This window comes from Bufo bufo, chromosome 4 (genome assembly GCF_905171765.1).
Source record: "Bufo bufo chromosome 4, aBufBuf1.1, whole genome shotgun sequence".
NCBI lineage: Eukaryota > Metazoa > Chordata > Amphibia > Anura > Bufonidae > Bufo > Bufo bufo.
In genome coordinates this window covers 28694836-28713591 of record NC_053392.1, presented here as the reverse complement: position 1 = coordinate 28713591, position 18756 = coordinate 28694836, and the positions used below count along the sequence as shown (strand labels likewise).

General features: G+C 45.1%; 1 protein-coding gene across 2 annotated transcripts in view; it reads left to right on the top strand.

Moving 5' to 3' along the window:
• The window catches only part of MAPRE3 (microtubule associated protein RP/EB family member 3), a 97546-nt gene that overhangs the window by 262 nt on the left and 78528 nt on the right, over nucleotides 1–18756 (top strand). The window lies entirely within an intron of this gene.

Sequence of the window (18756 nt, the reverse complement as noted above, 5' to 3'; positions counted from 1 at the left end):
CGTGATACACAGTCACTGCACAACGTGATACACAGTCACCGCACAACGTGATACACAGTCACCGCACAACGTGATACACAGTCACTGCACAACCTGATACACAGTCACTGCACAACCTGATACACAGTCACTGCACAACCTGATACACAGTCACTGCACAACCTGATACACAGTCACTGCACAACCTGATACACAGTCACTGCACAACCTGATACACAGTCACTGCACAACGTGATACACAGTCACTGCACAACCGGATACAGTCACTGCACAACCTGATACACAGTCACTGCACAACGTGATACACAGCATCTCTGCACAACCTGATACAGTCACTGCACAACCTGATACACAGTCACTGCACAACCTGATACACAGTCACTGCACAACCTGATACAGTCACTGCACAACCTGATACACAGTCACTGCACAACCTGATACACAGTCACTGCACAACGTGATACACAGTCACTGCACAACCTGATACACAGTCACTGCACAACCTGATACACAGTCACTGCACAACCTGATACACAGTCACTGCACAACCTGATACAGTCACTGCACAACCTGATACACAGTCACTGCACAACGTGATACACAGCATCTCTGCACAACCTGATACACAGTCACTGCACAACCTGATACACAGTCACTGCACAACCTGATACACAGTCACTGCACAACGTGATACACAGTCACTGCACAACCTGATACACAGTCACTGCACAACCTGATACACAGTCACTGCACAACGTTATACACAGTCACTGCACAACGTGATACACAGTCACTGCACAACCTGATACAGTCACTGCACAACCTGATACACAGTCACTGCACAACGTGATACACAGCATCTCTGCACAACCTGATACAGTCACTGCACAACCTGATACACAGTCACTGCACAACCTGATACACAGTCACTGCACAACCTGATACACAGTCACTGCACAACGTGATACACAGTCACTGCACAACGTGATACACAGTCACTGCACAACCTGATACACAGTCACTGCACAACCTGATACACAGTCACTGCACAACCTGATACACAGTCACTGCACAACCTGATACACAGTCACTGCACAACCTGATACACAGTCACTGCACAACCTGATACACAGTCACTGCGCAAACCTGATACACAGTCACTGCACAACCTGATACACAGTCACTGCACAACGTGATACACAGCATCTCTGCACAACCTGATACAGTCACTGCACAACTGATACACAGTCACTGCACAACCTGATACACAGTCACTGCACAACCTGATACACCAGTCACTGCACAACGTGATACACAGTCACTGCACAACGTGATACACAGTCACTGCACAACCTGATACACAGTCACTGCACAACCTGATACACAGTCACTGCACAACCTGATACAGTCACTGCACAACCTGATACACAGTCACTGCACAACCTGATACACAGTCACTGCACAACGTGATACACAGTCACTGCACAACCTGATACACAGTCACTGCACAACCTGATACACAGTCACCTGCACAACCTGATACAGTCACTGCACAACCTGATACACAGTCACTGCACAACGTGATACACAGCATCTCTGCACAACCTGATACACAGTCACTGCACAACCTGATACACAGTCACTGCACAACCTGATTACACAGTCACTGCACAACGTGATACACAGTCACTGCACAACCTGATACACAGTCACTGCACAACCTGATACACAGTCACTGCACAACGTGATACACAGTCACTGCACAACGTGATACACAGTCCACTGCACAACTCTGATACAGTCACTGCACAACCTGATACACATCACTGCACAACGTGATACACAGCATCTCTGCACAACCTGATACAGTCACTGCACAACCCTGATACACAGTCACTGCACAACCTGATACACAGTCACTGCACAACCTGATACACAGTCACTGCACAACGTGATACACAGTCACTGCACAACGTGATACACAGTCACTGCACAACCTGAACAACAGTCACTGCACAACCTGATTACACAGTCACTGCAGACAACACCTGATAACACGCACTGCACAAGCTGATACAAGTCCACTGCACAACGTGATACACAGTCACTGCACAACCTGATACACAGTCACTGCACACCTGATACACAGTCACTGCACAACCTGATACACAGTCACTGCACAACCTGATACACAGTCACTGCACAACCTGATACACAGTCACTGCACAACCTGATACACAGTCACTGCACAACTCTGATACACAGTCACTGCACAACCTGATACACAGTCACTGCACAACTGATACACAGTCACTGCACAACCTGATACACAGTCACTGCACAACCTGATACACAGTCACGCACAACCTGATACACAGTCACTGCTCAACCTGATAACAGTCACTCTGCACAACCTGATACACAGTCACTGCACAACGTGATACACCAGCTCACTGCACAACCTGATACACAGTCACTGCACAACGTGATACACAGTCACTGCACACCTGATACACAGTCACTGCACAACGTGATACTCAGTCACTGCACAACCTGTTACACAGGTCACTGCACAACGTGATACACATCACTGCCAACTGATACACAGCTCACTGCACAACCTGATACACAGTCACTGCACAAACCTGATACACAGTCACTGCTACAACGTGATACACAGTCACTGCACAACCTGATACACAGTCACTGCACCAACCTTATACACAGTCACTGCACACGTGATATCACAGTCACTGCACAACGTGATACACGTCACTGCACAACGTGATACACAGCACTGCACAACCTGATACACAGTCACTGCACAACCTGATACACAGTCACTGCACAACGTGATACACAGTCACTGCACAACCTGATACACAGTCACTGCACAACCTGATACACAGTCACTGCACAACCTGATACACAGTCACTGCACAACCTGATACACAGTCCACTGCTACAACCTGATACACAGTCACGCACAACCTATACACAGTCACTGCACAACCTGATACACAGTCACTGCACAACCTGATACACAGTCACTGCACAACCTGATACACAGTCAACTGCACAACCTGATACACAGTCACTGCACAACCTGATACACAGTCACTGCACAACCTGATACACAGTCACTGCTCAACCTGATACACAGTCACTGCACAACCTGATACAGTCACTGCACAACCTGATCACAGTCACTGCACAACGATGACTACACAGTCACTATCTGCACAAACGTGATACACAGTCACTGCACAACCTGATACACAGTCAACTGCACAACCTGATACACAGTCACTGCACAACGTGATACACAGTCACTGCAACAACCTGATACACATCACTGCACAACGTGATACACAGTCACTGCACAACTTATACACAGCATCTCTGCACAACCTGATACACAGTCACTGCACAACCTGATACACAGCATCTCTGCACAACCTGATACACAGTCACGCACAACCTGATACACAGTCACTGCACAACGTGATACACAGTCACTGCACAACCCTGATACACAGTCACTGCACAACCTGATACACAGTCACTGCACAACCTGATAACACAGTCACTGCACAACCTGATCACAGTCACTGCACAACCTGATACACAGTCACTGCACAACGTGATACACAGTCACTGCACAACCTGATACAAAGTCACTGCCAACGTGATACACAGTCACTGCACAACCTGATACACAGTCACTGCACAACCTGATACACAGTCACTGCACAACCTGATACACAGGTCAAGCACACCTGATACTCAGGTCACTGCACAACCTGATTCCACAGTCCTGCACAACGTGATACACAGTCACTGCACAACGTGATACACAGTCCACTGCACAACGTGATACACAGTCACTGCACAACCTGATACAGTCACTGCACAACGTGATACACAGTCACTGCACAACCTGATACAGTCACTGCACAACCTGATACACAGTCACTGCACAACCTGTTAAACAGTCACTGCACAACCTGATTACACAGTCACTGCACTACCTGATACACAGTACTGCACAACCTGATACACAGTCACTGCACAACCTGATACACAGTCACTGCACAACCTGATACACAGTCACTGCACAAACCTGATACACAGTCACTGCACAACCTGATACACAGTCACTGCACAACCTGATACACAGTCACTGCACAACGTGATACACAGTCACTGCACAACGTGATACACCGTCACCGCACTTGACACACCATAATATAATATCACATGCTATCAGCACAGCACAAGTACGATATCACTGCCGGCACAATGTGCACACAGCCCAGTGTCATGTATTTTCCTGCGACTTTATATAATTGTTGAGCTAATTGAATGGTTTCCTCCAACTGCACTATCCTCAGGTCCGTCTCCTTTCCTGGATCTTCATGTATCTGCAACCAAATTGTATTATTGCTTGAATGTATCTAAAAGGGCACGCCCATGAAAATAGTCTGCGTTAGGAAATCTCTTGAGTTTTGTACCGACAGCACCTGTTAAGCGTTATGTGTCTCCATGGTAACAGACTACAAACAACTCCTGTGTAGTCTGATCCGGCAGCCACGTGCCCTTTCCTCTATTATTTCACAGTAAGAAATAAGGACCGGACGGCAGAGAATGTGACGTCAGGATGAGACCACGCGGGGAGCGTTTACAGTCCGTTACCATGGAAACACAAAGGTCTGCACATCAGCTGTGATCGCTGTAACTTAGCATTAAATCGAGGACAAACATAGGCAGTCATTATAATATTGTCGATTATCGGAAACCACTGGTGGGGGCAATCATGCTATGTCAACACCAGGAAACACCTAGGGGTGTGAATAATTTGCAACCGAATGGGATCATTCTGACGATCTAAACAGTTAGATCCAATGGATTAGACACTGGCTGTGACCTGTCAACTAGGGGTCAGTATATCTATAGGCAAACACTATGGTAATGAGGTAGCAATGGCGGGACATTCAGTCATCACCCTATAGGAAGGAAAACTCCTGGCAGGGGCGAAATCAAAGACAAGACCCTCTAAAGGAGGCGGACACTTTTGGGGGCAATTTTTTCTGATTGCATTTTACTCATTTTGAGCTAAAAAAAAATCATTTTTTTCAATGGTCTTTATTAAATACGTTCAGCAGTTTTTGTGATACATGGGGTTAAAAATCAGTCTTTTTGCAGACTGTCCCTCCTGAGTTCCGTCAGCTGACGTCTCATATGAAGTATTAATTCTGATCTCCGGACCTCATAAACACTCGCTAAGCCATATTCTTATCAGTTTGATAAGAATTGAGCTATAATGTGTGTATGAGGTCAGAAGATCAGAGATAAGGCCTCACATGAGCCGACAGCTGACAGAACTCAAGAGCGACAGTTTAGATTTTTTTTTTAATAAAGACAATAAAAAAATATTTTTCGCCAAAAATGAGTAAAATGCATGAATTTAAAAAATTGCTCCGAAGGTGTCCATAGTTTTTAAGATTTCCACCAATGGCAGTGAGCTGCACTACATGCCACACACGACGCCACGTATAAACAGAAAACCTCAATTTGAGGCACGTGTCCTCTGCTGCGCCAAAACCTACTGAATGATAGTAGATTATACAGGAGGGGCTAATACCCTTATACTCCAGATGCAACTAGTAATATACATAGTGATATGCGGATAATGTACTTCAAGATGATAGTAATATTGGATAAGGGCTTATGTACGCGGAACTATTCATTTCAATGGGGCCGCAAAAAAGAAAAACAGAAGTGTACGTTCCATGTCCGTAAGTCCTTAAAAAAAAAAACCATCCTTTTATTGTCTGCATTATGGACAAGGATAGGACTGTTCTATTATGGGCCGGCCGTTCCCTTTCGCAAAATTCAGAACGCACACGGCCGGTATCCGTGTTTTGCGGATCCGCAATTTGTGCCCTGCAAAACAACAATTGCTGTGTGCAGGATCCCTAATACTGTATCTGATATCCCCCTAAATCCTCAATTATAATTAGGGCTGTAGCTAACGATTATTTGAATAATAATAATTAGTTGTCGATAATTTCATCGATTAATCTGGAAAAAACACCAAAATGACAAAAAAAGGGGTTTATATGATTTTACTTGAAAAATTATGTTCAAAGGCCATATTAAAACAAATTTTGGAGTTACATAATTATAAAAATTTTGCATTACAATGTAAAAAAGACAAGTTATGGGCGATCTGTGGATGGCGCTGTTATGGAGGGTATCTGTGGATGGCACTGTTATGGGGAGGATCTGTGTATGGCACTGTTATGGAGGGGATCTGTGGATGGCACTGTTATGGAGGGGATCTGTGGATGGCACTGTTATGGGGAGGATCTGTGGATGGCACTGTTATGGGGAGGATCTGTGGATGGCACTGTTATGGGGAGGATCTGTGGATGGCACTGTTATGGGGAGGATCTGTGGATGGCACTGTTATGGGGAGGATCTGTGGATGGCACTGTTATGGGGAGGATCTGTGGATGGCACTGTTATGGGGAGGATCTGTGGATGGCACTGTTATGGAGGGGATCTGTGGATGGCACTGTTATGGGGGTGATCTATGGATGACACTATATAGCATCGTATGCTATATGTGTCATCCACAGATCTCCCCCATAACAATGCCACCCACAGATCCCCCTCCCCATAACAGTGCCATCCACAGATCCCCCCTCCCTATAACACTGCCATCCACAGATCCCCTCCCCATAGCAGTGCACAGATCCCCCTCCCCATAACACTGCCATCCACAGATCCCCCCCCATAGCAGTGCCATCCACAGATCCCCCCTCCCTATAACACTGCCATCCACAGATCCCCTCCCCATAGCAGTGCACAGATCCCCCTCCCCATAACACTGCCATCCACAGATCCCCCCCCATAGCAGTGCCATCCACAGATCCCCCCCCATAACAATGCCATCCACAGATCCTCTCCATAGCAGTGCCATCCACAGATCCCTCCATAACAGTGCCATCCACAGATCCCCTCCCCATAGCAGTGCACAGATCCCCCTCCCCATAACACTGCCATCCACAGATCCCCCCCCCCATAGCAGTGCCATCCACAGATCCCACCCCCCATAACAATGCCATCCACAGATCCTCTCCATAGCAGTGCCATCCACAGATCCCTCCATAACAGCGCCATCCACAGATCCCCCCTCCCTATAACACTGCCATCCACAGATCCCCTCCCCATAGCAGTGCACAGATCCCCCTCCCCATAACACTGCCATCCACAGATACCCCCCATAGCAGTGCCATCCACAGATCCCCCCCCATAACAATGCCATCCACAGATCCCCCCCCCCATCGCAGTGCCATCCACAGATCCCCCCCATAACAATGTCATCCACAGATCCCCCCCCATAGCAGTGCCATCCACAGATCCCCCCCCCATAACAGTGCCATCCACAGATCCCCCCTCCCTATAACACTGCCATCCACAGATCCCCTCCCCATAGCAGTGCACAGATCCCCCTCCCCATAACACTGCCATCCACAGATCCCCCCCATAGCAGTGCCATCCACAGATCCCCCCCCATAACAATGCCATCCACAGATCCTCTCCATAACAGTGCCATTCACAGATCCCTCCATAGCAGTGCCATCCACAGATCCCCCCTCCCTATAACAGTGCCATCCACAGATCCCCCCTCCCTATAACAGTGCCATCCACAGATCACCCCTCCCTATAACACTGCCATCCACTGATCCCCCTCCCCATAGCAGTGCACAGATCCCCCTCCCCATAACACTGCCATCCACAGATCCCCCTCCATAACAGTGCCATCCACAGATCCCCCTCCATAACAGCGCCATCCACAGATCTCCCAATACACCGGCCACATCAGTATTCAGACTATTCCTTAACTGGCAGTAACTTTTACTTGAACTTTAAATCAGCTCTATGATTTTTATTACCTTACAAATACAATGAAGCTCCAGTAACAGGCAGAGCAGGCGGCGGCGTAACGTCACTTACTCACGTGACGCGCCTGCTCCGCCCACTTTATGAATGAAGCAGGCGCGTCACGTGAGTAAGTGACGTAACGCCGCCGCCCGCTCAGCCTGTTACCGGAGCTTCATTGTAAGTTAGTAAAGATGCGCTGATTTAAAGTTGAAGTAAAAGTTACTGCTGGTTAAGGACCCTGACCGCCCGCTCCCGCCCCGCATAGCAACGAATCGGCCGATTATTCGATAACTGGATTCGTTGATAATGAATCCCGTTATCGAATATTATCGATAACTTCGATTAATCGTTGCAGCCCTAATTATAATATACAGTAATATAGAGGTAATAATATCACAGGTATCACCGGATAATGTCTGATAACCCCTCACATGTAAAATAGAGGTAATTATGTCTCTGGTGTATTTTCTGGATTCTCAGCACTTTTTAATTGTATCTTTTTGTAATTACAATTGTAGAAAATAAAATTATTCAATAAAAAAAAAAAAAAAAATAGAGGTAATAATATCACAGATATCACCGGATAATATCTGATAACCCCTCACATGTAATATACAGTAATATAGAAGTAATAATATCACAGGTATCACCGGATAATGTCTGATAACCCCTCACATGTAATATACAGTAATATAGAGGTAATAATATCACAGATATCACCGGATAATATCTGATAACCCCTCACATGTAATATACAGTAATATAGAAGTAATAATATCACAGGTATCACCGGATAATGTCTGATAACCCCTCACATGTAATATACAGTAATATAGAGGTAATAATATCACAGATATCACCGGATAATGTCTGATAACCCCTCACATGTAATATACAGTAATATAGAGGTAATAATATCACAGGTATCACCGGATAATGTCTGATAACCCCTCACATGTAATATACAGTAATACAGAGGTAATAATATCACAGGTATCACCGGATAATATCTGATAACCCCTCACATGTAATATACAGTAATATAGAGGTAATAATATCACTGATATCACCGGATAATATCTGATAACCCCTCACATGTAATATACAGTAATATAGAAGTAATAATATCACAGGTATCACCGGATAATGTCTGATAACCCCTCACATGTAATATAGAGGTAATAATATCACAGGTATCACCGGATAATATCTGATAACCCCTCACATGTAATATACAGTAGATATAGAAGTAAGTGACACATATGATAATTTCCCGCTCTCACAGGTGGCGTTATATGGGGATTCCTGTGCACTATTATGACATCATGGGGAACTTAGGCTACTTTCACACCAGCGTTTAAGTTTTCCGGTATTGAGTTCCGTCATAGGGGCTTAATACCGGAAAAAAACGCTTCAGTTTTGTCCCCAATTATTGTCAATGGGGACAAAACTGAACAGTATAACAATAGCAAAGACAGGTGCACTCTGCGGTCTTACTAAACCCTCAAACTGATGATAAAATTGAGAATTTAGCTAACATGTCCTACGGTGTAGGACTTGTCTGAGCCCGAGCACCGCGCCAAGGTTTCTCAAGTAGCTCGGGACCTAACACTCACCTACATAGCCCTTGTGGGCAATGCCAGGGGCCAGTGGGCAAATTACAGGAGCATGAGGTCCGACTCACAGACAACTCACCAGTTACCTCCAGCATGTGGCCATGCTAGCAATGGGAGGACGGAGGAGTCTGCGAGTTCCACTAAAGACTGACTAGTATGGCCCAGGCCTCGCAGGTGCACCTAAATGTAGCCTGTGGATGGAAAGCAGGGGATCGTCATTAGCAACAGGCCACAAGTGCAGGATTTTCTCCCCTGTGTGTATATATGTGTGTGTGTATGTATATATATATACAGTACAGACCAAAAGTTTGGACACACCTTCTCATTCAAAGAGTTTTCTTTATTTTCATGACTATGAAGGCATCAAAACTATGAATTAACACATGTGGAATTATATACATAACAAACAAGTGTGAAACAACTGAAAATATGTCATATTCTAGGTTCTTCAAAGTAGCCACCTTTTGCTTTGATTACTGCTTTGCACACTCTTGGCATTTTCTTGATGAGCTTCAAGAGGTAGTCCCCTGAAATGGTCTTCCAACAGTCTTGAAGGAGTTCCCAGAGATGCTTAGCACTTGTTGGCCCTTTTGCCTTCACTCTGCGGTCCAGCTCACCCCAAACCATCTCGATTGGGTTCAGGTCCGGTGACTGTGGAGGCCAGGTCATCTGGCGCAGCACCCCATCACTCTCCTTCATGGTCAAATAGCCCTTACTTTCAAAGTTTTCCCAATTTTTCGGCTGACTGACTGACCTTCATTTCTTAAAGTAATGATGGCCACTCGTTTTTCTTTACTTAGCTGCTTTTTTCTTGCCATAATACAAATTCTAACAGTCTATTCAGTAGGACTATCAGCTGTGTATCCACCTGAATTCTCCTCAACGCAACTGATGGTCCCAACCCCATTTATAAGGCAAGAAATCCCACTTATTAAACCTGACAGGGCACACCTGTGAAGTGAAGACCATTTCAGGGGACTACCTCTTGAAGCTCATCAAGAGAATGCCAAGAGTGTGCAAAGCAGTAATCAAAGCAAAAGGTGGCTACTTTGAAGAACCTAGAATATGACATATTTTCAGTTGTTTCACACTTGTTTGTTATGTATATAATTCCACATGTGTTAATTCATAGTTTTGATGCCTTCAGTGTGAATCTACAATTTTCATAGTCATGAAAATAAAGAAAACTCTTTGAATGAGAAGGTGTGTCCAAACTTTTGGTCTGTACTGTATGTATATATATATATATATACAGTGGGGGAAATAATTATTTGACCCCTCACTGATTTTGTAAGTTTGTCCAATGACAAAGAAATGAAAAGTCTCAGAACAGTATCATTTCAATGGTAGGTTTATTGTAACAGTGGCAGATAGCACATCAAAAGGAAAATCGAAAAAATAACTTTAAATAAAAGATAGCAACTGATTTGCATTTCATTGAGTGAAATAAGTATTTGAACCCTCTAACAAAAAAAGACTTAATACTTGGTGGAAAAACCCTTGTTTGCAAGCACAGAGGTCAAACGTTTCTTGTAATTGATGACCAAGTTTGCGCACATTTTAGGAGGAATGTTGGTCCACTCCTCTTTGCAGATCATCTCTAAATCCCTAAGGTTTCGAGGCTGTCTCTGTGCAACTCTGAGCTTGAGCTCCCTCCATAGGTTTTCGATTGGATTAAGGTCCGGAGACTGACTAGGCCACTCCATGACCTTAATGTGCTTCTTCTTGAGCCACTCCTTTGTTGCCTTTGCTGTATGTTTTGGGTCATTGTCGTGCTGGAACACCCATCCACGACCCATTTTCAGTTTCCTGGCAGAGGGAAGGAGGTTGTCGCTCAGGATTTCACGATACATGGCTCCGTCCATTTTCCCGTTTATGCGAATAAGTTGTCCTGTGCCCTTAGCAGAAAAACACCCCCAAAGCAAAATGTTTCCACCCCCATGCTTGACGGTGGGGACGGTGTTTTGGGGGTCATAGGCAGAATTTTTCTTCCTCCAAACACAGCGAGTTGAGTTAATGCCAAAGAGCTCTATTTTGGTCTCATCAGACCACAGCACCTTCTCCCAGTCACTCTCTGAATCATTCAGGTGTTCATTGGCAAACTTCAGACGGGCCTGCACATGTGCCTTCCTGAGCAGGGGGACCTTGCGAGCCCTGCAGGATTTTAATCCATTGCGGTGTAATGTGTTTCCAATGGTTTTCTTGGTGACTGTGGTCCCTGCTAATTTGAGGTCCTTAACTAACTCCTCCCGTGTAGTTCTAGGATGCTTTTTCACCTTTCTCAGAACCATTGACACCCCACGAGGTGAGATCTTGCGTGGAGCCCCAGAGCGAGGTCGATTGATGGTCATTTTGTGCTCCTTCCATTTTCGAACAATCGCACCAACAGTTGTCACCTTCTCTCCCAGCTTCTTGCTAATGGTTTTGTAGCCCATTCCAGCCTTGTGCAGGTCTACAATTTTGTCTCTGACATCCTTGGACAGCTCTTTGGTCTTTCCCATGTTGGAGAGTTTGGAGTCTGCTTGATTGATTGATTCTGTGGACAGGTGTCTTTTATACAGGTGACTAGTTAATACAGGTGTCCTTAATGAGGGTGACTAATTGAGTAGAAGTGTCTAACCACTCTGTGGGAGCCAGAACTCTTAATGGTTGGTAGGGGTTCAAATACTTATTTCACTCAATGAAATGCAAATCAGTTGCTATCTTTTATTTAAAGTTATTTTTTCGATTTTCCTTTTGATGTGCTATCTGCCACTGTTACAATAAACCTACCATTGAAATGATACTGTTCTGAGACTTTTCATTTCTTTGTCATTGGACAAACTTACAAAATCAGTGAGGGGTCAAATAATTATTTCCCCCACTGTATATACACACACACAACTGCATGTGGGTTTGAGCACTTCCTGCCTGTTTAATACCACACCATTCTTTTGGTCTCTTTCACTCGAGTGTGTCCGGATAAAGTCTGGATGCGTTGCGGCAAACCCGCGCGAGTAGGTACCCAATTGCAGTCAGTTTTGACTGCGATTGCGTTCCGTTGTTCAGTTTTTATCGCGATAAAAAACTGACTGTGGTACCCAGACCCGAACTTCTTCACAGAAGTTCAGGTTTGGGTTCAAGGTTGTGTAGATTGTATTATTTCCCCTTATAACATGGTTATAAGGAAAAATAATAGCATTCTTAATACAGAATGCATAGTACAATAGGGCTGGAGGGGTTAAAAAAATAAAAAATAATTTAACTCTCCTTAATCCACTTGTTCGCGCAGCCCGGCTTCTCTTCTGTCTTCTTCTGTGAGGAAAAGGACCTTTGATGACGTCACTGCGCTCATCACATGGTCCATCACATGATCTTTTACTATGGTGATGGACCATGTGATGATCGCAGTGACGTCATCAAAGGTCCTATTCCTCACAGAAGAAGACAGAAGAGAAGCCGGCTGCGCAAACAAGTTTATTAAGGTGAGTTAAAGAGGACCTTTCACTAGAATAAAACATCTAAACTAAGTATACAGACATGGAGAGCGGCGCCCAGGGATCCCCCTGCACTTACTGTTATGCCCGGGCGCCGCTCCGTTCGCCCGGTATAGGCTCCGGTATCTTCATGTAAAAGTGAAGATACCGCGCGTTCACAGGAACGGAAGGTAAGAGAGTTGATCTCCAGCCTGCCAGCGGCGATCGTTCGCTGGCAGGCTGGAGATGCGATTTTTTTAACCCCTAACAGGTATATTAGACGCTGTTTTGATAACAGCGTCTAATATACCTGCTACCTGGTCCTCTGGTGGTCCCCTTTGTTTGGATCGACCACCAGAGGACACAGGCAGCTCTGTAATAAGTAGCACCAAGCACCACACTACAAAACACCCCCCCCTGTCACTTATTAACCCCTTATTAGCCCCTGATCGCCCCTGATCACCCCTGATCACCCCATATAGACTCCCTGATCACCCCCCTGTCATTGATTACCCCCCTGTCTTTGATCACCCCCCTGTAAAGCTCCATTCAGACGTCCGCATGATTTTTACGGATCCACTGATACATGGATCGGATCCGCAAAACACATACGGACGTCTGAATGAAGCCTTACAGGGGGGTGATCAATGACAGGGGGGTGATCACCCCATATAGACTCCCTGATCACCCCCCTGTCATTGATCACCCCCCTGTCATTGATCACCCCCCTGTAAGGCTCCATTCAGACATTTTTTTGGCCCAAGTTAGCGGAAATTATTATTTTTTTTCTTACAAAGTCTCATATTCCACTAACTTGTGTCAAAAAATAGAATCTCACATGAACTCACCATACCCCTCACGGAATCCAAATGCGTAAAAATTTTTAGACATTTATATTCCAGACTTCTTCTCACGCTTTAGGGCCCCTAGAATGCCAGGGCAGTATAAATACCCCACATGTGACCCCATTTCGGAAAGAAGACACCCCCAGGTATTCCGTGAGGGGCATATTGAGTCCATGAAAGATTTAAAAAAAATTCCCAAGTTAGCGGAAAGGGAGACTTTGTGAGAAAAAGATAAATAAAATCAATTTCCGCTAACTTGTGCCAAAAAAAAATAAATTCTATGAACTCGCCATGCCCCTCATTGAATACCTTGGGGTGTCTTCTTTCCAAAATGGGGTCACATGTGGGGTATTTATACTGCCCTGGCATTCTAGGGGCCCTAAAGCGTAAAAAGAAGTCTGGGATCCAAATGTCTAAAAATGCCCTCATAAAAGGAATGTGGGCCCCTTTGCGCATCTAGGCTGCAAAAAAGTGTCACACATCTGGTATCTCCGTACTCAGGAGAAGTTGGGCAATGTGTTTTGGGGTGTCATTTTACATATACCCATGCTGGGTGAGATAAATATCTTGGTCAAATGCCAACTTTGTATAAAAAAATGGGAAAAGTTGTCTTTTGCCGAGATATTGCTCTCACCCAGCATGAGTATATGTAAAAAGACACCCCAAAACACATTGCCCAACTTCTCCTGAATACGGCGATACCACATGTGTGACACTTTTTTGCAGCCTAGGTGGGCAAAGGGGCCCACATTCCAAAGAGCACCTTTCGGATTTCACTGGTCATTTACCTACTTACCACACATTAGGGCCCCTAGAATGCCAGGGCAGTATAACTACCCCACAAGTGACCCCATTTTGGAAAGAAGACACCCCAAGGTATTCCGTGAGGGGCATGGCGAGTTCCTAGAATTTTATATTTTTTGTCACAAGTTAGTGGAAAATGATGATTTTTTTATTTATTTTTTTTCCTTACAAAGTCTCATATTCCACTAACTTGTGACAAAAAATAAAAACTTCCATGAACTCACTATGCCCATCACGAAATACCTTGGGGTGTCTTCTTTCCAAAATGGGGTCACTTGTGGGGTAGTTATACTGCCCTGGCATTCTAGGGGCCCAAATGTGTGGTAAGAAGTTTGAAATCAAAATGTGTAAAAAATGACCGGTGAAATCCGAAAGGTGCTCTTTGGAATATGGGCCCCTTTGCCCACCTAGGCTGCAAAAAAGTGTCACGCATCTGGTATCTCCGTACTCGGGAGAAGTTGGGGAATGTGTTTTGGGGTGTCATTTTACATATACCCATGCTGGGTGAGAGAAATATCTTGGCAAAAGACAACTTTTCCCATTTTTTATACAAAGTTGGCATTTGACCAAGATATTTATCTCACCCAGCATGGGTATATGTAAAAAGACACCCCAAAACACATTCCTCAACTTCTCCTGAATACAGAGATACCACATGTGTGGCACTTTTTTGCAGCCTAGGTGGGCAAAGGGGCCCACATTCCAAAGAGCACCTTTCGGATTTCACCGGTCATTTTTTACAGAATTTGATTTCAAACTACTTACCACACATTTGGGCCCCTAGAATGCCAGGGCAGTATAACTACCCCCACAAGTGACCCCATTTTGGAAAGAAGACACCCCAAGGTATTCGCTGATGGGCATAGTGAGTTCATAGAAGTTTTTATTTTTTGTCACAAGTTAGTGGAATATGAGACTTTGTAAGAAAAAAAAAATAAAAAATCATCATTTTCCACTAACTTGTGACAAAAAATAAAAAGTTCTATGAACTCACTATGCCCATCAGCGAATACCTTAGGGTGTCTACTTTCAGAAATGGGGTCATTTGTGGGGTGTTTTTACTGTCTGGGCATTGTAGAACCTCAGGAAACATGACAGGTGCTCAGAAAGTCAGAGCTGCTTCAAAAAGCGGAAATTCATGATGTTTATTTTTTTTATTGGTTAAGTATTTTTATTTTAAGGAAAGGAGGGTGATTTTGAACTTTTTTTTTTTATATATATATATTAGTAAAAAAAATTTTTTACTTTTTTTAAGTTGCCTTGGGTGACAATAACTGGCAATCATTCGATTGCCCATAGTATTCAGCGATGGCTATATAGCCACCATTGAAGACTTCATTTGCACTATATCAATACAAGGCTGCCACCTAGTGGCCTGTATTGATATATACATCTAATTGACTCTGAAGCCTGCTTGATGCTTCGGTCAATTAGCACAAAGTAACAGGTTCCCCGATCTCAGCCGGTGGAAAGCTGTTACCGAACCGGAAGCGCGCGACTTCTGGTTCCGGTCATGCGCAGATGCCGTGGTCACATTTGACCACGGCATCTGAAGGGTAAGATGCATGCGATCAGCCTTTTGGCTGATCGCATACATGTGCCGCCGGTCTCTGCTATTAAAAATAGCAGAAACCCCGCGGCTAAGGCGCCATGTTGAGGGATCGGACCCATGACGAACAGCTACGTCATGGGTCCTTAAAGGGTTAAAAAAGTGACTAAAGCTCAAAATCCTTCTAATAGCTTTTATTTCCATACACACATATGCATTGGGAACACTACACATTCTATTTCAAATCAAAACATGAAGAAAAATATATAAAATTTGTGTTGTTCCTCTAAAAAAAATTGAAGAAAAGTGAATATTAGACAAAAAAATAGCAGTGTTTGTATTCTTCTTTGCAAACTCAAACATTCACTATATGAACTGAAAAATGTCTGAAGATTTTGCTTTCCTTTGAATCACTTCACTAATATTTAGTTGTATAACCGCTGTTTCTGAGAACTGCTGTACATCTGTGTTGCTCGGAGTCAACCACCTTCTGGCCCCTGTGAACAGGTATTCCAGCCCAGGATGATTGGACTACATTCCACAGTTCTTCTCTTTTTCTTGGTTTTGCCTCAGAAACTGCATTTTTTTATGTCACCCCACAAGTTTTCTATTGTATTAAAGGGTTTCTATCACTTTGTTTCACCTATTTAGCTTTCAGACACTAGCGATCCGCTAGTGTCTGCTTTATCTAACCATCCTAATATAAGAGCTTATTGTCCTGCCGTTTAGCTAAAAAAATAACTTATATAGATATGCAAATGAGCCTCTAGGTGCTATGGGGGCGTGATTAGCACCTAGAGGCTCCGTCTACCTTAACAAACTGCCGCCGCCCAGCGCGTCCCTCCAGCCCGCCCATCTCCTCCGGAATGCGATGCTCCTCGTATTCGGCGCATGCGCAGTGAATGTCTGATCGCTTCCCTGCTCAGACATCTCCACTGCGCCTGCGCCGATGACGTCATAGTGCTCCGAGGAACAGGCGCAGTGGAGATGTCTGAGCAGGGAAGCGATCAGACATTCACTGCGCATGCGCAGAACAGAGACGCGCACGGAGAGGATCGCTTCAGCTGGAGATGGGCGGGCTGGAGGGACGCGCTGGGCGGCGGCAGTTTGTTAAGGTAGACGGAGCCTCTAGGTGCTAATGACGCCCCCATAGCACCTAGAGGCTCATTTGCATATCTATATAAGTTATTTTTTTAGCTAAACGGCAGGACAATAAGCTCTTATATTAGGATGGTTAGATAAAGCAGACACTAGCGGATCGCTAGTGTCTGAAAGCTAAATAGGTGAAACAAAGTGATAGAAACCCTTTAAGATCCGGGGATTGGGCTGACCACTCCATAACGTCAATCTTGTTGGTCTGGAACCAAGATGTTGCACGTTTACTGGTGTGTTTGGGGTCGATGTCTTGTTGGAACACCCATTTCAAGGGCACTTCCTCTTCAGCATAAGGCAGCATGACCTCTTCATGTATTCTGATGTATTCAAACTGAACCATGATCCCTGGTATGCGATAAATAGGCCCAACACCGTAGTATGAGAAACATCCCCATATCATGATGCTTGCGCCACCATGCTTCACTGTCTTCACAGTGTACTGTGGCTTGAATTCAGTGTTTGGGGGTCGTCTGACAAACTGTCTCCGGCCATTAGACCCAAAAAGAACAATCTTAGTCCTCATGCACACGACCGTTGTGTGCATCCGTGTCCGTTGTTCCGTTTTCCGTGATTTTGTGCGGACCCATTGACTTTCAATGGGTCCGTTGAAAACTCGGAAAATGCACCTTTTGTCATCCGCATCCGTGATCTGTGTTTCCTGTCCGTCAAAAAAATAGGACCTGTCCTATTTTTTGGACGGACAACGGTTCACGGACCCATTCAAGTCAACGGGTCCGTGAAAAAACACGGATGCACACAAGATTGTCATCCGCGTCCGTGATCCGTGTCCGTAGGCTACTTTCACACAGACGGATCCGCAGATCCGTCTGCATAAAAGCTTTTTCAGATCTGAGTTTTCACTTCGTGAAAACTCAGATCCGACAGTATATACTAACACAGAGGCGTTCCCATAGTGATGGGGACGCTTCAAGTTAGAATATACTAAGAACTGTGTACATAACTGCCCCCTGCTGCCTGGCAGCACCCAATCTCTTACAGGGGGCTGTGATCCGCACAATTAACCCCTCAGGTGCCGCACCTGAGGGGTTAATTGTGCGTATCATAGCCCCCTGTAAGAGATCAGGTGCTGCCAGGCAGCAGGGGGCAGACCCCCCTCCCTCCCCAGTATTACATTCATTGGTGGCCAGTGCGGCCCCCCTACCTCCCTCCCCTGTATTACATTCATTGGTGGCCAGTGCGCCCCCCCCTCCCTCCCCAGTATTACATTCATTGGTGGCCAGTGCGGCCCCCCTACCTCCCTCCCCTGTATTACATTCATTGGTGGCCAGTGCGCCCCCCCCTCCCTCCCCAGTATTACATTCATTGGTGGCCAGTGCGGCCCCCCCTACCTCCCTCCCCTGTATTACATTCATTGGTGG